We start from the raw sequence: 20,230 nt of genomic DNA on the forward strand, positions 1-20,230 counted from the left end.
CCACAAGCCCGAAAAAGGACCCCAACTTCGAAAAAGAACCCAGAGAACTTCGAAGCCAGAAAACGGACCCCAAGTCCAACAAAGAACCCCAAGCCCGAAAAAGGACCCCAAGCACGAAAAAGGACCCCAAGCACGAAAAAGGATCCAAAACCCAAAAAGTACCCCAAGCCCGAAAAGGGGGCCCAAGCCAGAAAAAGGACCCCGAGCACGAAAAAGCAGCCAATGCCCGAAAAAGGAATCCAAGCGTGAAAAAGGACCCCAAGCTCGAAAAAGGACTCCAAGCCCGAAAAAGGACTTTAAGCCCGAAAGAAGATCCCAAGCCTGAAAAAAAAACCCTAAGTCCAACAAAAAACCCGAAGCCCAAAAAAGGACTCCAAGCCCGAAAAAGGACCATATGTCCGAAAAGGGAACACAAGACTACAAGCCTGAAAGAGGACCACAAGCCCGAAAAGAACCCCAAAAAATGACCCCAAGCCCAACAAAGAACCCCAAGTCCGAAACAGGACCCCAAGCACGAAAAGGGATCTTAAACCCAAAAGGGATCCCAAGCCCGAAAATGGACCCCAAGACCGAAAAAGACCATAAGCCCGCAAAAGGGCCCCAAGCCTGAATAAGCTTCCCAAGCCCGAAAAAGGACGACAAGCCCAAAAAAGGACCCCAAGCCCGAAAAAGTCCACAAGCCCGGAAGAGGACCTCAAGCCTGAAAAAGCACCCCGAGCCCGAAAAAGAACTACAAGCCCGAAACCAAGCCAAAAAAACGGACCCCAAGCCAAAAAGCGCCTCAAGCATGAAAAATGACGACAAGCATGAAAAAGGACCCCAAGCCCGAAAAAGGAGCACAAGCCCGAAAAACGACTCCAAGTTCCAAAAACAACCCCAAGCTGGAACTAAAGGACCCCAAGTTCGCAGAAAAAGAACCACAAGTTCGAAAAAGGACCCCCTGCTCGAAAAAGGACCGAGAGCTCGAAAAAGACAACAGCCCCAAAAAGGGCCCCAAGCCCGAAAAAGGACCCCAAGCCCGAAAAAGAACGACAATCCCAAAAAAGAACCCCATGCCCGAAAAAGACCCCAAGCCTGAAAAAGGACTCCAAGTTCGAAAAAGGACCCCAAGCCCGATAAAGGACGGTAATCCCAAAAAAGGACACCAAACCCGAAAAAGGACGCCAAGTTCGAAAAAGACTAAGATCGAAAAAGACCCCAAGCCCGCAAAAGGATCCCAAACCCGAAAAAGTACCTTCAGCCCGAAAAAGGACTTCAAGCCCGAAAAAAGCCCCCAAGCCCGAAAAGGACCCCAAACCCGAAAAAGGACGACGAACCCAAAAAAGGATCCCAAGCTCGAAAAAGGACCCCAAGCCCGAAAAGGGACCCCAAGCCCGAAAAGGGACCCCAAGCCCGAAAAGGGACCCCAAGCCCGAAAAAGGACTTCAAGCCCGAAAGAGGATCCCAAGCCTGAAAAAGGACCCCAAGCCCAACAAAGAACCCCAAGCCCGAAAAAGGACCCCAAGCACAAAAAAGGATCTCAAAACCAAAATGGACCCCAAGTCCGAAACAGGGGCCCTACCTCAAAAAAGGACACCAAGTCCGAAAACAGACCCCAAGCCCGAAAAAGGACCATATGTTCGAAAAGGGACCACAAGACTACAAGCCTGAAAGTGGACTTCAAGCCTGAAAAGAACCCCAAGCCCGAAAAACGACCACAAGCCCGAAAGAGGATCTTAAGCTTAAAAAATGACCCCAAACCCAACAAAGAACCCCAAGCCCGAAAAAGGACCCCAAGCACGAAAAAGGATCTTAAACCCAAAAAGGACCCCAAGCCCGAAAAAGGGGCCCAAGCCCGAAAAAAGACACCAAGTCCGAAAATGGACCCCAAACCCGAAAAGACCACAAGCCCGCAAAAGGGCACCAAGCCTGAATAAGCTTCCCAAGCCCGAAAAAAGGCGACAAGCCCAAAAAAGGACACCAAACCCGAAAAAGACCCCAAGCCTGAATAAGCTTCTAAGCCAGAAAAAGGGCGACAAGCCCAAAAAAGGACCCCAAGCCCGAAAGAGGACCCCAAGACTGAAAATGCACCCCGAGCCCGAAAAACGACTACAAGCCAGAAAAAGACTCCGAGCCCGAAAAAGACCACAAGCCAGAGAAAGGACTCCAAGCCAAAAAAGCGCCTCAAGCCCGAAAAATGACGACAGGCATGAAAAACGACCCCAAGCCCAAAAAAGGAGCAAAAGCCCAAAAAACGACTCCAAGTTCGAAAAACGACCCCAAGGCCGAAAAAAAACCCCAAGCCCGAAAAACACAAGCATGATAAAGGACCCAAGAACGAAAAAGGACCCCAAGCCAGAAAAAGGACCCCAAGTTCGAAAAAGGACCACAAGCCAGAAAAAGGACCCAGAGTTCGAAAAAGACCACAAGCCCCAAAAAAGGCCCCAAGCCCGAAAAAGGACCCCAAGCCCGAAAAAGGATGACAATTCCAAAAAAGAACCCCACGCCCGAAAAAGACCCCAAGCCTGAAAAAGGACCCCAAGTTCGAAAGAGACTCCAAGATCGAAAAAGACCCCAAGGCCGAAAAAGACCTCAAGCCCAAAAAAGGACCCCAAGTTCGAAAAATGACCCCAAGCCCGAAAAAGCACACCAAGCCCGAAGAAGACCCCAAGCCCAAAAAAGTAAATCAAGCCCGAAAAAGGACCACAAGCCCGAAAGATGACCACAAGCCCCCAAAAGGGCCCCAAGCCTGAAAATGCACCCCAAACCCGAAAAGGGACGACAATCCCGAAAAAGAACCCCAAGCTCGAAAAAGGACCGCAAGCCTGAAAAAGGACCCCAAGCCCGAAAAAGAACGACAATCCTTAATAAGGACCCCAAACCCAAAAAAGGGCCCCAAGACCAAAAAAGGGCCCCAAGCCCCAAAAAGACCCCAAGTTCGTAAAAGACTCCAAGATCGAAATAGACCCAAAGCACGAAAAAGACCCTAAGCCCGATAAAGGACCTAGAGTTCGAAAAAGGACCCCAAGCCCAGAAAAGGTACCCCAAACCCGAAAAAGTACCTCAAGCCCGAAAAAGAACCCCAAGCCCGAAAGAGACCCCAAGCTCGAAAAACACATCAAGACCGAAAAAGACCCCAAACCCAAAAAAGGACCCCAAGTTCTAAAAAGGACCGCAAGCCCGAAAGAGGACCCCAATCCCGAAAAAGACCCCAAGTCCGAAAAAGAGCCACAAGCCCGAAAAAGGACCCAAGGCACGAAAAAGGACCCCAAGTCCGAAAAAGGACCCCAAGCCCGAAAAAACCCTAAGCCCGATAAAGAACCCCAAGTTCGAAAAAGGACCCCAAGCCCGAAAAAGGGCCCCAAACCCGAAAAAGTACCTCAAGCCCGAAAAAGTACCTCAAGCCCGGAAAAGACCCCAAGCTCGAAAAACTCCTCAAGACCGATGAAGACCCCAAACCCAAAAAATGACCCCAAGTTCGAAAAAGGACCCCAAGCCCGAAAAGTTCGAAAAAACCCCAGCCTGAAAAAAGATCCCAAACCCGAAAAAGGACCGCAAAACTACACGCCTGAAAGAGGACCCCAAGTCCGAAAAAGGAACCCAAGCCCGAAAAAAAAATCTCAAGCCCGAAAAAGACCACGAGCCCGGAAAAGAAACCCACGCCTGAAAAAGTACCCCAAGCCCGAAAAAAACGACAAGCCCAAAAAGGACCCCAAGCCCGAAAAAGACCACAAGCCCGAAAAAGGACCCCAACTTCGAAAAAGAACCCAAGCCCGAAAAACGACCATAAGTCCGAAAAGGGACCACAAGACTACAAGCTTGAAAGTGTACCCTAATCCAGAAAACGGACCCCAAGTCCAACAAAGAACCCCAAGCCCGAAAAAGGACCCCAAGCACGAAAAAGGATCAAAAACCCAAAAAGGACCCCAAGCCCGAAAAGGGGGCCCAAGCCAGAAAAAGGACTCCGAGCACGAAAAAGCCGCCCATGCCCGAAAAAGGAATCCAAGCGTGAAAAAGGACCCCAAGCTCGAAAAAGGACCCCAAGCTCGAAAAAGGACTTTAAGCCCGAAAGGGGATCCCAAGCCTGAAAAAAACCCTAAGCCCAACAAAAACCCGAAGCCCAAAAAAGGACTCCAAGCCAGAAAAAGACCCCAAGCCCGAAAAAGGACCATATGTCCGAAAAGGGAGCACAAGACTACAAGCCTGAAAGAGGACCCCAAGCCCGAAAAGAACCCCAAAAAATGACCCCAAGCCCAACAAAGAACCCCAAGTCCGAAACAGGACTCTAAGCACGAAAAGGGATCTTAAACCCAAAATGGATCCCAAGCCCGAAAAAGGACCCCAAGACCGAAAAAGACCATAAGCCCGCAAAAAAGCCCCAAGCCTGAATAAGCTTCCCAAGCCCGAAAAAGGACGACAAGCCCAAAAAAGGACCCCAAGCCCGAAAAAGACCCCAAGCCCGAAAAAGTCCACAAGCCCTAAAGAAGACCTCAAGCCTGAAAAAGCACCCCGAGCCCGAAAAAGAACTGCAAACCCAAAACCAAGCCAAAAAAACGGACCCCAAGCCAAAAAGCGCCTCAAGCCCGAAAAATGACGACAAGCATGAAAAAGGACCCCAAGCCCGAAAAAGGAGCACAAGCCCGAAAAACGACTCCAAGTTCCAAAAACAACCCCAAGCTGGAAGAAAAGAACCCCAAGCCTGAAAAACACGACAAGCCCGAAAAAGGACCCAATAACGAAAAAGGACCCCATGCCAGAAAAAGGACCACAAGTTCGAAAAAGGACCCCCTGCTCGAAAAAGGACCGAGAGCTCGAAAAAGACAACAGCCCAAAAAGGGCCCCAAGCCCGAAAAAGGACCCCAAGCCCGAAAAAGAACGACAATCCCAAAAAAGAACCCCATGCCCGAAAAAGACCCCAAGCCTGAAAAAGGACCCCAAGTTCGAAAAAGGACCCCAAGCCCGATAAAGGACGGTAATCCCAAAAAAGGACACCAAACCCGAAAAAGGACCCCAAGCCCGAAAAGGACCCCAAGTTCGAAAAAGACTAAGATCGAAAAAGACCCCAAGCCCGCAAAAGGATCCCAAACCCGAAAAAGTACCTTCAGCCCGAAAAAGGACTTCAAGCCCGAAAAAGGCCCCCAAGCCCGAAAAGGTCCCCAAGCCCGAAAAGGGACCCCAAGCCCGAAAAGGGACGCCAAGCCCGAAAAAGGACTTCAAGCCCGAAAGAGGATCCCAAGCCTGAAAAAGGACCCCAAGCCCAACAAAAACCCCAAGCCCGAAAAAGGACCCCAAGCACAAAAAAGGATCCCAAAACCAAAATGGACCCCAAGTCCGAAACAGGGGCCCTAGCTCAAAAAAGACACCAAGCCCGAAAAAGACCCCAAGCCCGAAAAAGGAACATATGTTCGAAAAGGGACCACAAGACTACAAGCCTGAAAGTGGACCCCAAGCCTGAAAAGAACCCCAAGCCCGAAAAACGACCACAAGCCCGAAAGAGGATCTTAAGCTTAAAAAATGACCCCAAACCCAACAAAGAACCCCAAGTCCGAAAAAGGACCCCAAGCACGAAAAAGGATCTTAAACCCAAAAAGGACCCCAAGCCCGAAAAAGGGGCCCAAGCCCGAAAAAAGACACCAAGCCCGAAAATGGACCCCAAACCCGAAAAAGACCACAAGCCCGCAAAAGGGCACCAAGCCTGAATAAGCTTCCCAAGCCCGAAAAAAGGCGACAAGCCCAAAAAAGGACACCAAACCACAAAAAAGGACCCCAAGCCCGAAAAAGACCCCAAGCCTGAAAAAGGACCCCAAGCCCGATAAAGGACGGTAATCCCAAAAAAGGACACCAAACCCGAAAAAGGACCCCAAGCCCGAAAAGGACCCCAAGTTCGAAAAAGACTAAGATCGAAAAAGACCCCAAGCCCGCAAAAGGATCCCAAACCCGAAAAAGTACTTTCAGCCCGAAAAAGGACTTCAAGCCCGAAAAAGGCCCCCAAGCCCGAAAAGGTCCCCAAGCCCGAAAAAGGACGACGAACCCAAAAAAGGATCCCAAGCTCGAAAAAGGACCCCAAGCCCGAAAAGGGACCCCAAGCCCGAAAAGGGACCCCAAGCCCGAAAAAGGACTTCAAGCCCGAAAGAGGATCCCAAGCCTGAAAAAGGACCCCAAGCCCAACAAAGAACCCCAAGCCCGAAAAAGGACCCCAAGCACAAAAAAGGATCCCAAAACCAAAATGGACCCCAAGTCCGAAACAGGGGCCCTAGCTCAAAAAAGGACACCAAGCCCGAAAAAGACCCCAAGCCCGAGAAAGGACCATATGTTCGAAAAGGGACCACAAGACTACAAGCCTGAAAGTGGACCCCAAGCCTGAAAAGAACCCCAAGCCCGAAAAACGACCACAAGCCCGAAAGAGGATCTTAAGCTTAAAAAATGACCCCAAACCCAACAAAGAACCTCAAGCCCGAAAAAGGACCCCAAGCACGAAAAAGGATCTTAAACCCAAAAAGGACCCCAAGCCCGAAAAAGGGGCCCAAGCCCGAAAAAAGACACCAAGTCCGAAAATGGACCCCAAACCCGAAAAAGACCACAAGCCCGCAAAAGGGCACTAAGCCTGAATAAGCTTCCCAAGCCCGAAAAAAGGCGACAAGCCCAAAAAAGGACACCAAACCCGCAAAGACCCCAAGCCTGAATAAGCTTCTAAGCCAGAAAAAGGACGACAAGCCCAAAAAAGGACCCCAAGCCCGAAAGAGGACCCCAAGACTGAAAATGCACCCCGAGCCCGAAAAACGACTACAAGCCAGAAAAAGCCTCCGAGCCCGAAAAAGACCACAAGCCAGAGAAAGGATTCCAAGCCAAAAAAGCGCCTCATGCCCGAAAAATGACGACAGGCATGAAAAAGGACCCCAAGCCCAAAAAAGGAGCAAAAGCCCGAAAAACGACTCCAAGTTCGAAAAACAACCCCAAGCCCGAAAAAAACCCCAAGCCCGAAAAACACCACAAGCCCGAAAAAGGACCAAGAACGAAAAAGGACCCCAAGCCAGAAAAAGGACCCCAAGCTCGAAAAAGTACCCAGAGCCCGAAAAAGACCACAACCCCCAAAAAGGGCCCAAGCCCGAAAAAGGACCCCAAGCCCGAAAAAGGACGACAATCCCAAAAAAAAACCCCAAGCCCGAAAAAGACCCCAAGCCCGAAAAAGACCCCAAGCCCGAAAAAGACCCGAAACCTGAAAAAGGACCCCAAGTTCGAAAAAGGACCCCAAGCACGAAAATGGACGACAATCCCAAACAGGGACCCCAAACTTAAAAAAGGACCCCAAGCCCGAAAAGGACCCCAAGTTCAAAAAAGTACCTTTAGCCCAAAAAAGGACTTCAAGCCCGACAAAGACCCCAAGCTCTAAAAGCACCCCAAGACCGAAAAAGACCACAAGCCCAAAAAAGGATCCCAAGTATGGAAAAGGACCACAAGCCCGATAAAGGTCACCAAGCCCGAAAAAGACCCCGAGCCCAAAAAAGTACCTCAAGCCCGAAAAAGGACCCCAATCCCGAAAAAGACCCCAAAACCGAAAATGGACCCCAATGCCGAAAAAGACCCCAAGCCCGAAAAAGTGGCCGAAGCGCGAAAATGGAACCCAAGCCTGAAAAAGCACCTCAAGCCTAAAAAAGGACCCCAAGCTCGAAAAAGGACCCAGAGCCCGAAAAAGACCACAAGCCCAAAAAACGGCCCCAAGCCCGAAAAAGGACCCCCAGCCCGAAAAAGGACGACAATGCCAAAAAAGGACCCCAAGCCCGCAAAAGACCCCAAGCCTGAAATAGGACCTCAAGTTTGAAAAAGGACCCCAAGCCCGAAAAAGGCTGACAATCCCAAAAAAGGAACCTAATCCCAAAAAAGGACCCCAACCACGAAAAAGACCCCAAGTTCGAAAAAGTACCTTCAGCTTAAAAATGGAAGTCAAGCCCGACAAAGACCCCAAGCTCTAAAAGCACCCCAAGATCGAAAAAGACCCCAAGCACAAAAAAGGACCCCAAGTTCGAAAAAGGACCGCAAGCCCGAAAAAGGTCACCAAGCCCGAAAAAGGTCACCAAGCCCGAAAGAGACCCCAAGCCCAAAAATGGACCCCAAGCCCGAAAAAGCACCACAAGCCCGAAAAAGGACCCCAAGCCCGAAAATGGACTACAAGCCGGAAAAAGTACCACAAGACTACAAGATTTAAAGATTACCCCAAGCCCGAAAAAGGACCACAAGCCCGAAAAATGAACCCAAGCCCGAAAAAGAACTAACCCCCGTAGAAGACCCCAAACCCGTAAAAGGACCCCAAGCACGAAAAAGTTTCCCAAGTCTGAAAAAGAACCCCAAGCCCGAAAAAGATCCCAAGCCCGAAAAAGACCACAACTCCGAAAAAGGACCCTAAGCCTTAAAAAGTACCCCAAGCCCAAAAAGGACCACAAACCCGCAAAAGGACACCAAGCCCGAAAAAGTACCCCAAGCACGATAAAGGACCCACGGAAAAGGAACCCAAGCCCGAAAAAGGACCCCTAGCCCGAAAAACGACACCAAGCCCGACAAAGAACCTCAATCCCGAAAAAGGCCCCAAGCCTGAAAAAGGATCCCATGTTTCAAAAAGGACCCCAAGCCCGAAAAAGGACCCCAAGCCACGGAAAAGGAACTCAAGCCTGAAAAGTGACCCCAAGCCCGAAAAAGGACCCCAAGCCCGAAAAGAACCATAAGCCCGAAAAAGGACCCCAAGTTCGAAAAAGAACCCAAGCCTGAAAAAAGATCCCAAGCCCGAAAAAGGACAACAAATCTACAAGCTTAAAAGATGACCCCAAGCCCGAAAAGGACCCCAAACCCGAAAAAGACCCCAAGCCCCGGAAAAGGAACACAAGTGAGAAAAGGGACCCCAAGCACAAAAAAAGATCCGAAGCCCGAAAAAAGATCACGAGCCCGCAAAAATGCACCAAGCCTAAAAAGCACACCAACCCGAAAAAGGACACGAAGCCCGGAAAAGCACGACATGCCCAAAAAAGGACCCAAAGATCCCAAACCCAAAAAGGACTACAAGCCCGGAAAATGATCCCAAGCCCGAAAAAGGACCCCAAGCCCGAAAAAGACCCCAAGCCCGAAAAAGTACCCCAAACCCGAAAAAGTACCTTCAGACCGAAAAAGGACTTCCAGCCTGAAAAAGACCCCAAGCTCGAAAACCACCCCAAGCCCGAAAAAGACCCCAAGACCAAAAAAGGACCCCAAGTTCGAAAAAGGACCCCAAGCCCGAAAAACGACACCAAGCCAGAAAAAGACCCAAAGCCCAAAAAAGTACCTCAAGCCCGAGTAGGACCTTAAGCCCGAAAAAGGACCCCAAGCCCGAAAAAGGACCCCAAGCCCGAAAAAGACCCCAAGCCCGAAAAAGGAGCCCCAAGCCCGAAAAAGGAGCCCAAGCCCGAAAAAGGGGACGAAAAAGGCCCCAAGCCCGAAAAAGGATCCCAAGCCGAAAAAGGAATCCAAGCCTGAAAAAGCACCCCAAGCCTGAAAAAGCACCCCATGCCCGAAAAAGGATAACAAGCCCTAAAAAGGACACCAAGCCCGAAAAAGGACCCAAAGTTCGAAAAAGGACCCCAAGCCCGAAAAAGCACCACAAGCCAGAAAAAGGACCACAAGACTAAAAGCTTGAAAGAGTACCCCAAGCCCGAAAAGGACTACAATCCCGAAAAAGGACTACAAGCCCGAAAAAGGACTCAAGCGTGAAAAAGACCCCAAGTCCGAAAAAGGACCCCAAGCCCGAAAAACGATCCCAAGCCTGAAAAAGAACCCCAAGCCCGAAAAAGACCACAAGCCCGAAAAAGGACCCCAAGCCTACAAAAGTACCTGAAGCCTGAAAAAGGACGACAAGCCCAAAAAGGACCCAAGCCCGAAAAAGGACACCAAGCCCGAAAGAGGAGCCCAAGCCCGATAAAGGGGCCGAAGCCCGTAAAAAATCACGAGCCCGCAAAAATGCACCTAGCGTGAACAAGCACACCAACCCTAAAACGGACACCAAGCCCGAAAAAAGACGACAAGCCCAAAAAAGGACTCCTAGCCCGAAAAAGGATCCATAACCCAAAAAGGATCCCAATCCAAAAAAATGACCCCAAACTCGAAAAAGGAACCCAAGCCCGAAAAGACCCCAAGCCCTAAAAAATATCACGAGCCCGCAAAAGTGCACCAAGCCTGAAAAAGCACACTAAGCCAGAAAAAGGACCCCAAGCCCGAAAAACACACCAAGCATGAAAAGGACCCTAAGCCCGAAAAAGGACCCCAAGCCCAACAAAGAACTTCAAGCCCGAAAAAGGATCCTAAGCCCAAATAAGGATCCCAAGCCCGACAAAGGACCACAAGCCCGAAAGAGGACCCCAAGCCCAAAAGAGGACCCTAAGATCGAAAAAGAACCCAAGCCTGAAAAAAGATCCCAATCTCAAAAAAGGACCACAAAACTGCAAGCTGAAAAGAGTACCCCATGCCCGAAAAAGGATCCCAAGCCCGAAAAAGAACTCCAAGCCCGAAAAAGGACATCAAGTTCGAAAAAGGGCCCCAAGTCCGAAAAAGGACCCCAAGCTTGAAAAGGACCCCAAGTTTGAAAATGACATCAAGATCGAAAAAGTACCCCATATCCGAAAAAGGTCCCCAAGCCCGAAAAGGCCCTCAAGCCCGAAAAAGGACGACAAGCCCAAAAAAGAATCCCAAGCCCGAAAAAGACACCAAGCCCAAAAAAGCACCCCAAGCTCGAAAAAGGACCCCAAGCCCGAAAAGGACTTCAAGCCCGAAAGAGGATCCCAAGCCTGAAAAAGGACCCCAATCCCAACAAAGAAACCCAAGCCCGAAAAAGGACCCCAAGCACAGAAACGATCCCAAACCCAAAATGGACCCCAAATCCGAAAATGGGACCCTAGCCCTAAAAAGTACCCCAAGCCCGTAAAAGGACCATATGTCCGAAAAGGGACCACAAGACTACAAGCCTGAAAGTGGACCCCAAGCTCGAAAAGGTCCCCAAGCCCGAAAAAGGACACCAAGCCCGAAAGAGGATCCCAAGCTTAAAAAATGACCCCAAGCCTGACAAAGAACACCAAGTCCGAAAAAGGACCCCAAGCACGAAAAAGGATCTTAAACCCAATAAGGACCCCAAGCCCGAAAAAGGGGCCCAAGCCAGAAAAAGGACCCCAAGCCCGAAAATGAACCCCAAGCCCGAAAAAGACAAGCCTGCAAAAGGACCCCAAGCCTGAATAAGTTTCCCAAGCCCGAAAATGGACCCCAAGCCCAAAAAAGGACCCCACGCCCGAAAAAAAGAACTCCAAGCCCGAAAAAGGACATCAAGTTCGAAAAAGGGCCCCAAGCCCGAAAAAGGACCCCAAGCTTGAAAAGGACCCCAAGTTTGAAAATGACATCAAGATCGAAAAAGTACCCCAAATCCGAAAAAGGCCCCCAAGCCCGAAAAGGCCCTCAAGCCCGTAAAAAGGACGACAAGCCCAAAAAAGAATCCCAAGCCCGAAAAAGACACCAAGCACAAAAAAGCACCCCAAGCTCGAAAAAGGACCCCAAGCCCGAAAAGGATTTCAAGCCCGAAAGAGGATCCCAAGCCTGAAAAAGGACCCCAATCCCAACAGAGAAACCCAAGCCCGAAAAAGGACCCCAAGCACAAAAACGATCCCAAACCCAAAATGGACCCCAAATCCGAAAATGGGACCCTAGACCTAAAAAGTACCCCAAGCCCGTAAAAGGACCATATGTCCGAAAAGGGACCACAAGACTACAAGCCTGAAAGTGGACCCCAAGCCCGAAAGAGGATCCCAAGCTTAAAAAATGACCCCAAGCCTGACAAAGAACACCAAGTCCGAAAAAGGACCCCAAGCACGAAAAAGGATCTTAAACCCAATAAGGACCCCAAGCCCGAAAAAGGGGCCCAAGCCAGAAAAAGGACCCCAAGCCCGAAAATGAACCCCAAGCCCGAAAAAGACAAGCCTGCAAAAGGACCCCAAGCCTGAATAAGTTTCCCAAGCCCCAAAAAGAAAAAGACCCCAAGCCTGAATAAGCTTCCAAGCCCGAAAAAGGACGACAAGCCCAAAAAAGGACCCTAATCCCGAAAATGTCAACAAGACCGAAAGAGGACCCCAAGCCTGATAAAGCAGGGTCCGCCCAAAGAACAACTACAAGCCCGAAAAAGACCCCAAGCCCGAAAAAGACCACAAGCCAGAGAAAGGACCCCAAGCCAAAAAAAAACGCCTCAAGCCCGAAAAATGACGACAAGACTAAAAGCTTGAAAGAGTACCCCAAGTCCGAAAAGGACTACAATCCCGAAAAAGGACTACAAGCCCGAAAAAGGACCCAAGCGTGAAAAAGACCCCAAGTCCGAAAAAGGACCCCAAGCCCGAAAAACGATCCCTAGCCTGAAAAAGAACCCCAAGCCCGAAAAAGACCACAAGCCCGAAAAAGGACCCCAAGCCTACAAAAGTACCTGAAGCCTGAAAAAGGACGACAAGCCCAAAAAGGACCCAGGCCCGAAAAAGGACACCAAGCCCGAAAGAGGAGCCCAAGCCCAATAAAGGGGCCGAAGCCCGTAAAAAATCACGAGCCCGCAAAAATGCACCTAGCCTGAACAAGCACACCAACCCTAAAACGGCCACTAAGCCAGAAAAAGGACCCCAAGCCCGAAAAACACACCAAGCATGAAAAGGACCCTAAGCCCGAAAAAGGACCCCAAGCCCAACAAAGAACTTCAAGCCCGAAAAAGGATCCTAAGCCCAAATAAGGATCCCAAGCCCGATAAAGGACCACAAGCCCGAAAGAGGACCCCAAGCCCAAAAGAGGACCCTAAGATCGAAAAAGAACCCAAGCCTGAAAAAAGATCCCAATCTCAGAAAAGGACCACAAAACTGCAAGCTGAAAAGAGTACCCCATGCCCGAAAAAGGATCCCAAGCCCGAAAAAGAACTCCAAGCCCGAAAAAGGACATCAAGTTCGAAAAAGGGCCCCAAGCCCGAAAAAGGACCCCAAGCTTGAAAAGGACCCCAAGTTTGAAAATGACATCAAGATCGAAAAAGTACCCCAAATCCGAAAAAGGCACCCAAGCCCGAAAAGGCCCTCAAGCCCGAAAAAGGACGACAAGCCCAAAAAAGAATCCCAAGCCCGAAAAAGACACCAAGCCCAAAAAAGCACCCCAAGCTCGAAAAAGGACCCCAAGCCCGAAAAGGACTTCAAGCCCGAAAGAGGATCCCAAGCCTGAAAAAGGACCCCAATCCCAACAAAGAAACCCAAGCCCGAAAAAGGACCCCAAGCACAAAAACGATCCCAAACCCAAAATGGACCCCAAATCCGAAAATGGGACCCTAGCCCTAAAAAGTACCCCAAGCCCGTAAAAGGACCATATGTCCGCAAAGGGACCACAAGACTACAAGCCTGAAAGTGGACCCCAAGCTCGAAAAGGTCCCTAAGCCCGAAAAAGGACCTCAAGCCCGAAAGAGGATCCCAAGCTTAAAAAATGACCCCAAGCCTGACAAAGAACACCAAGTCCGAAAAAGGACCCCAAGCACGAAAAAGGATCTTAAACCCAATAAGGACCCCAAGCCCGAAAAAGGGGCCCAAGCCAGAAAAAGGACCCCAAGCCCGAAAAAGATCCCAAGCCCGAAAAAGACCACAAGCCCGAAAAAGTACCCAAGCCAGAAAAAATACCCCAAGCCCAAAAAGGACTCCAAGCACGAAATAAGACACCAAGCCCGAAAAAGGACCCTAAGTTCGAAAAAGGACGTAAGCCTGAAAAAAAATCCAAAGTCCGAAAAAGGACAACAAATCCACAAGCCTGAAAGAGGACCCCAAGCCTGAAGAGGACCCCAAGCCCAAAAAAAGGACCCCAAGCCTGAAAAAGGACCGCAAGCCCCGGAAAAGGAACCCAAGCCAGAAAAGGGACCCCAAGCCCGAAAAAGACCCCTAACCCGAAAAAGGACACCAAGCCCGACAAAGAACCCCAAGCCCGAAAAAGGACCCCGAGCCCGAAAAAGGATCCCATGTTTCAAAAACGACCCCAAGCCCGAAAAAGGACCCCAAGCCCCGGAAAAGGAACCCAAACCTGAAAAGGGATGCCAAGCCCGAAAAAGAACCCCAAGCCCGAAAAAGAACCTCAAGTTCGATAAAGAACCCAAGCCTGAAAAAAGATCCCAAGCCTGAAAATGACAACAAATCTTCAAGCTTAAAAGAGGACCCCAAGCCCGGAAAGGACCCCAAGCCCCGGAAAAGGAATACAAGCGAGAAAAGGGACCCCCAACACAAAAAAGTTTCCGAAGCCCGAAAAAAGATCACGAGCCCGCAAAAGTGCACCAAGCCTGAAAAAGCACACCAACCCGAAAAAGGACACGAAGGCCGAAAAAAAAGGACAAGCACAAAAAATGACCCCAAGCCCGAAAAAGACCGTAAGCCCGAAAAAAGATCCCAAACCCAAAAAGGACTACAAGCCCGAAGAAGGACCCCAAGCCCGGAAAAGACCCCAAGTTCGAAAAAGACTCCAAGATCGAAAAAGACCCCAAGCCCGAAAAAAAACCACAAACCCGAAAAAGTAACTTCAGCCCGAAAAAGGACTTCAAGCTCGAAAAAGACATTTAGCTCGAAAAGCACCCCAAGCCCGAAAAAGACCCCAAGCCCAAAAAAGGACCCCAAGTTCGAAAAAGGACCCCAAGCCCGAAAAAGACCCCAAGACCAAAAAAGTACCTCAAGCCCGAAAAAGTACCCCAATCCCGAAAAAGACCCCAAGCCCGAAAAAGGAGGCCTAGCCCGAAGAAAAGCCGAAGCCCGAAAAAGCACCCCAAGCCCGAAAAAGGACAACAAGCCCTTAAAAGGACACCAAGCCCGAAAAAGGACCCCAAGCCCGCAAAAGCACCACAAGCCCGAAATAGGACACCAAGCCCGAAAAAGGACCCCAAGCCCGAAAAAGGACCCAAACCCGAATAAGACCCCAAGTCCGAAATGGACCCCAAACCCGAAAACGATCCCAAGCCCGAAAAAGACCACAACCCCGAAAAAGGAAACCCCCAAGCCTAAAAAAGTAACTGAAGCCTGAAAAAGGACGACAAGCCCAAAAAGGACCCCAAGCCCGAAAAAGGACACCAAGCCCGAAAAAGGACCCCAAGCTCGAAAAAGAACCTAAGCCTGAGAAAAGATCCCAAGCCCGAAAATGGACAACAAATCTACAAGCCGGAAAAAGGACCCCGAAAAGGACCCCAAGCCCGAAAAGGACCCCAAGCCCGAATAAGGACCACAAGCCCGAAAAAGGACCGAAAAAGGAACCCAAGCCAGAAAAGGGACCCCAAGCACAAAAAAGGAACCCTAGCCCAAAAAAGGACACCAGGCCCGACAAAGAACCCCAAGGCCGAAAAGGGACCCCAAGCCTGAAAAAGGATCCCACGTTTCAAAAAGGAACCCAAGCCCGAAAAAGGACCCCAAGCCCCGGAAAAGGAACCCAAGCCTGAAAAGGGACCCCAAGCCCGAAAAAGGACCCCAAGCCCGAATAAGGACCCCAAGCCCGAAAAAGGACCCCAAGTTCGAAAAAGAACCCAAGTCTGAAAAAATATCCCAAGCCCGAAAATAACAACAAATCTACAAGCTTAACAGAGGACCCCTAGCCCGAAAAGGACCCCAAGCCCGAAAAAGGACTCCAAGCCCCGCAAAACTAACCCAAGCCGGAAAAAGGACCCCAAGCCCAGCAAAGGATCCTAAGCCCGAAAAAAGATCACGTGCATGCAAAAGTGCACCAAGCCTGAAAAAGCACAACAACCCTAGAAAGGACACCAAGCCCGAAAAAGGACAAGCCCAAAAAGGACCCCAAGCCCGAAAAAGTACCTCAAGCCCAAAAAGGACCCCAAGCCCGAAAAATGATCCCAAGCCCGAAAAAGGACCCCAAGCCCAAAAAAGACCCCAAGTTCGAAAAAAGATCACGAGCCCGCAAAAGTGCACCAAGCCTGAAAAACACACTAAGCCAGAAAAAGGACCCCAAGCCCGAAAAAACACATCAATCATGAAAAGGACCCTAAGCCCGAAAAAGGACCCCAAGCCCAACAAAGAACTTCAAACCCGAAAAAAGATCCTAAGCGCAAATAAGGATCCCAAGCCCGAAAAAAGACCACAAACCCAAAAGAGGACCCCAAGCCAGAAAGAGGACCCTAAGATCGAAAAAGAACCCAAGACTGAAAAAAGATCCCACGCCCAAAAAAGGACCACAAAACTACAAGCTGGAAAGAGGACCCCAAGCACGAAAAGGGATCCCAAGCCCGAAAAAGAACTCCAAGCCACAAAAAGGTACCCAAGCCCGAAAAAGGACCCCAAGCCCGAAAAGTGTCCCAAGTTCGAAAAGGACCCCAAGCCCGAAAAAATATTTCAAGCCCGAAAAAGGACCCCAAGATAGAAAAAGGACCCCAAACCCGAAAAAGAACCCCAAGCCCGAAAAAGGACCCAAAGCCCGAAAAATACCCCAAGCCCAAAAAAGGACTTTAATCCCGAAAAGGACTCCAAGCTTGAAAATGGTACTCAAGCCCGAAAAAGGACCCCAAGCCCGAAAAGGAACCCCAAGAACGAAAAATGTCCCAAATTCGGAAAGGACCCGAAGCCCGGAAAAGGATTACAAGCCCGAAAAAGTACCTCAAGCCCGAAAAAGGTCCCCAAACCCGAAAAAGGACCCCAAGCCCGAAAAAGACCCCAAGCCCAAAAAAGAACTCCAATCCCGAAAAGGACTCCAAGCCCGAAACAGGTACCTAAGCCCGAATAAGGATCCCAAACCCGAAAAAGGTCCCAAGCCCGAAAAGTGTCCCAAGTTCGGAAAAGACCCCAAGCCCGAAAAAATGACCCCAAGCCCGAAAAATGATACCAACCCCGAAAAAGGACCCCAAGCCCGATAAAGTCCACAAGCACGAAAACGGACCCCAAGCCCGAAAAATACCATAAGCCCGATGAAGGACCACAAGACTACAAAGCTGAAAAAGGACCCCAAGCCTAAAAAAGGACCTCAAGCCCGAAAAAGGAACCCAAGCCCGAAAAAGGACCCCAAGCTTGAAAAAGCACCCCAAGCCCGAAAAAAGGACTCCAATCCCGAAAAGGACTCCAAGCCCGAAAAAGGTACCTAAGTCCGAAAAAGAACCCCAAGCGCGAAGAAGAACCCCAAGCCCGAAAAGTGTCCCAAGTTTGAAATAATCATTGCCCCCCTGGTTATAAGCCATTATGACCCCCAGATCGAAAAAGGACCCCAAACTCAAAAAAGACCCCAAACCCGAAAAAAGACCCCAAATCAGAAAAAAGTCCCCAAGCCCGAAAAAGGCCACCAAGCCCGCAAAAGGACCCCAATCCCGCAAAAGAACCACAAGCCCGAAATAGGACACTAACCCCGAAAACGACCCCAAGCCTGAAAAAGGATCCCAAGCCCGTAAAAGGACCCCAAACCCGAAAATGGACCCCAAGCCCGAAGAAGGACTCCAAGCCCGTAAAAGGATCCCAAGCCCGAAAAAGGACCCCAAGCCCGAAAAATGGCCCCAAGCCTGAAAACGCACCCTAAGCACGAAAAAGCACGACAAGCCTAAATAATGACCCCAGGCCCGAAAAAGACCCCAAGGCCCGAAAAAGACCCCAAGGCCCGAAAAAGGATCCCAACCTCGAAAAAGCACTCCAAGCACGAAAAAGGACTCCAAGTTCGAAAAGGACCCCAAGCCCAAAAAAGGACTTCAAGCCAGATAAAGTACCTCAAGCCCGAAAAAGGACCCTAAGCCAGGAAAAGGACCCCACGCCTAAAAAAGGACCCCAAGCCCGAAAAAGACCCCAAGCCCAAAAAAGGACTCCAATCCCGAAAAGGACTCCAAGCCCCAAAAAGGTACCCAAGCCCGAAAAAGAACCCCAAGCCCGCAAAGTGTCCCAAGTTCGAAAAGGACCCCAAGCTAGAAAAAGGAGTTCAAGCCCGAAAAAGTACCTCAAGCCCGAAAAAGGACCCCAAACCAGAAAAAGGACCCCAAGCCCGAAAAGGACCCCAAGCCCGAAAAAGACCCCAAGCCCAAAAAAAGACTCCAATCCCGAAAAGGACTCCAAGCCCGAAAAAGGTACCCAAGCCCGAAAAAGGACCACAAGCCCGAAAAAGAACCCCAAGAACGAAAAGTGTCCTAAGTTAGAAAAGGACCCGAAGCCCGAAAAAGGATTTCAAGCCCGAAAAAGTACCTCAAGCCCGAAAAAGGACCCCAAGCCAGAAAAAGGACCCCAAACCCAAAAAAGGACCCCAAGCCCGAAAAAGACCCCAAGCCCAAAAAAGGGCTCCAAGCCCGAAAAAGGTACCCAAGCCCGAAAAAGGAACCCCAAGCCCGAAAAAGGACCCCAAGCCCTAAAAGTGTCCCAAGTTCGAAAAAGACCCCAAGCCCGAAAAATGTCCCCAACCCCGAAAAAGGACCCTAAGCCCGATGAAGCACACAAGCCCGACAAAGACCCCAAGCCCAAAAAAGGACTCCAATCCCGAAAAGGACTCCAAGCCCGAAAAAGGTAACCAAGCCCGAAAAAGGACCCCAAGCCCGAAAAAGGACCCCAATCCCGAAAAGTGTCCCAAGTTCGAAAAAGACCCCAAGCCCGAAAAATGACCTCAACCCCGAAAAAGGACTCCTAGCACGATAGAGACCACAAGCACGAAAAAGAACCCCAAGCCCGAAAAAGACCATAAGCCCGATAAAGGACCACAAGACTACAAGCCTGAAAAAGGACCCCAAGCCTGAAAAAGGACCTCAAGCCCGAAAAAGGACCACAAGCCCGAAAAAGGACCCCAAGCTTGAAAGAGCACCCCAAGCCCGAAAAAAGGACTCCAATCCCGAAAAGGGCTCCAAGCCCGAAAAAGGTACCCAAGCCCGAAAAAGGACCCCAAGCCCGAAAAAGGACCCCGAGCCCGAAAAGTGTCCCAAGTTCGAAATATTCATTGCCCCCCAGGGTATAAGCCATTATGACCCCAAGATCGAAAATGTTCCCCAAGCCCAAAAAAGACCCCAAACCCGAAAAAAGACCCCAAATCCGAAAAAGGTCCCCAAGCCCGAAAAAGGCCACCAAGGCCGAAAAGGGACACCAAGCCCGAAAAAGACACCAACCCCGAAGAACGACCCCAAGCCTGAAAAAGGATCCCAAGCCCGTAAAAGGACCCCAAACCCGAAAATGGACCCCAAGCCCGAAGAAGGACTCCAAGCCCGTAAAAGGATCCAAAGCCCGAAGAAGGACTCCAAGCCCGAAAAAGGACCGCAAGCCTGAAAAATGGCCCCAAGCCTGAAAACGCACCCCAAGCCCGAAAAAGCACGACAAGCTTAAATAAGGACCCCAAGCCCGAAAAAGACCCCAAGGTCCGAAGAAGGATCCCAACCTCGAAAAAAGACCCCAAGCACGAAAAAGGACTCCAAGTTCGAAAAGGACCCCAAGCCCGAAAAAGCACTTCAAGCCCGATAAAGTACCTCAAGCCCGAAAAAGGACCCCAAGCCAGGAAAAGGACCCCAAGCCCGAAAAAGACCCCAAGCCCAAAAAAGAACTCCAATCCCGAAAAGGACTCCAAGCCCCAAAAAGGTACCCTAGACCGAAAAAGGACCCCAAGCTCGAAAAGTGTCCCAAGTTCGAAAAGGACCCCAAGCTCGAAAAAAGGATTTCAAGCCCGAAAAAGTACCTCAAGCCCGAAAAAGAACCGCAGACCAGAAAAAGGACCCCAAGCCCGAAAAAGGACCCCAAGCCCAAAACAGGACTCCAATCCCGAAAAGGACTCCAAGCCCGAAAAAGGTACCCAAGCCCAAAAAAGGACCCCAAGCCCGAAAAAGAACCCCAAAAACGAAAAGTTTCCTAAGTTCGAAAAGGACCCGAAGCCCGAAAAAGGATTTCAAGCCCGAAAAAGTACCTCAAGCCCGAAAAAGGACCCCAAGCCAGAAAAAGGACCCCAAACCCAAAAAAGGACCCTAAGCCGGAAAAGACCCCAAGCCCAAAAAAGGACTCCAATCCCGAAAAGGACTCCAAGTCCGAAAAAGTTACCCAAGTCCGAAAAAGGACCCCAAGCCCGCAAAAGGACCCCAAGCCCGAAAAAGGACTCTAAGACCGATAAAGACTACAAGCACGAAAAAGGACCCCAATCCCGAAAAAGACCATAAGCCCGATAAAGGACCACAAGACTACAAGCCAGAAAAAGGACCTCAACCTCGAAAAAGGACCACAAGCCCGAAAAAGGACCCCATGCCTGAAAAAGCATCCCAAGCCCGAAAAAAGGACTT

The sequence above is a fragment of the Topomyia yanbarensis genome, chromosome 3 (genome assembly GCF_030247195.1).
Source record: "Topomyia yanbarensis strain Yona2022 chromosome 3, ASM3024719v1, whole genome shotgun sequence".
NCBI classification, from domain to species: domain Eukaryota; kingdom Metazoa; phylum Arthropoda; class Insecta; order Diptera; family Culicidae; genus Topomyia; species Topomyia yanbarensis.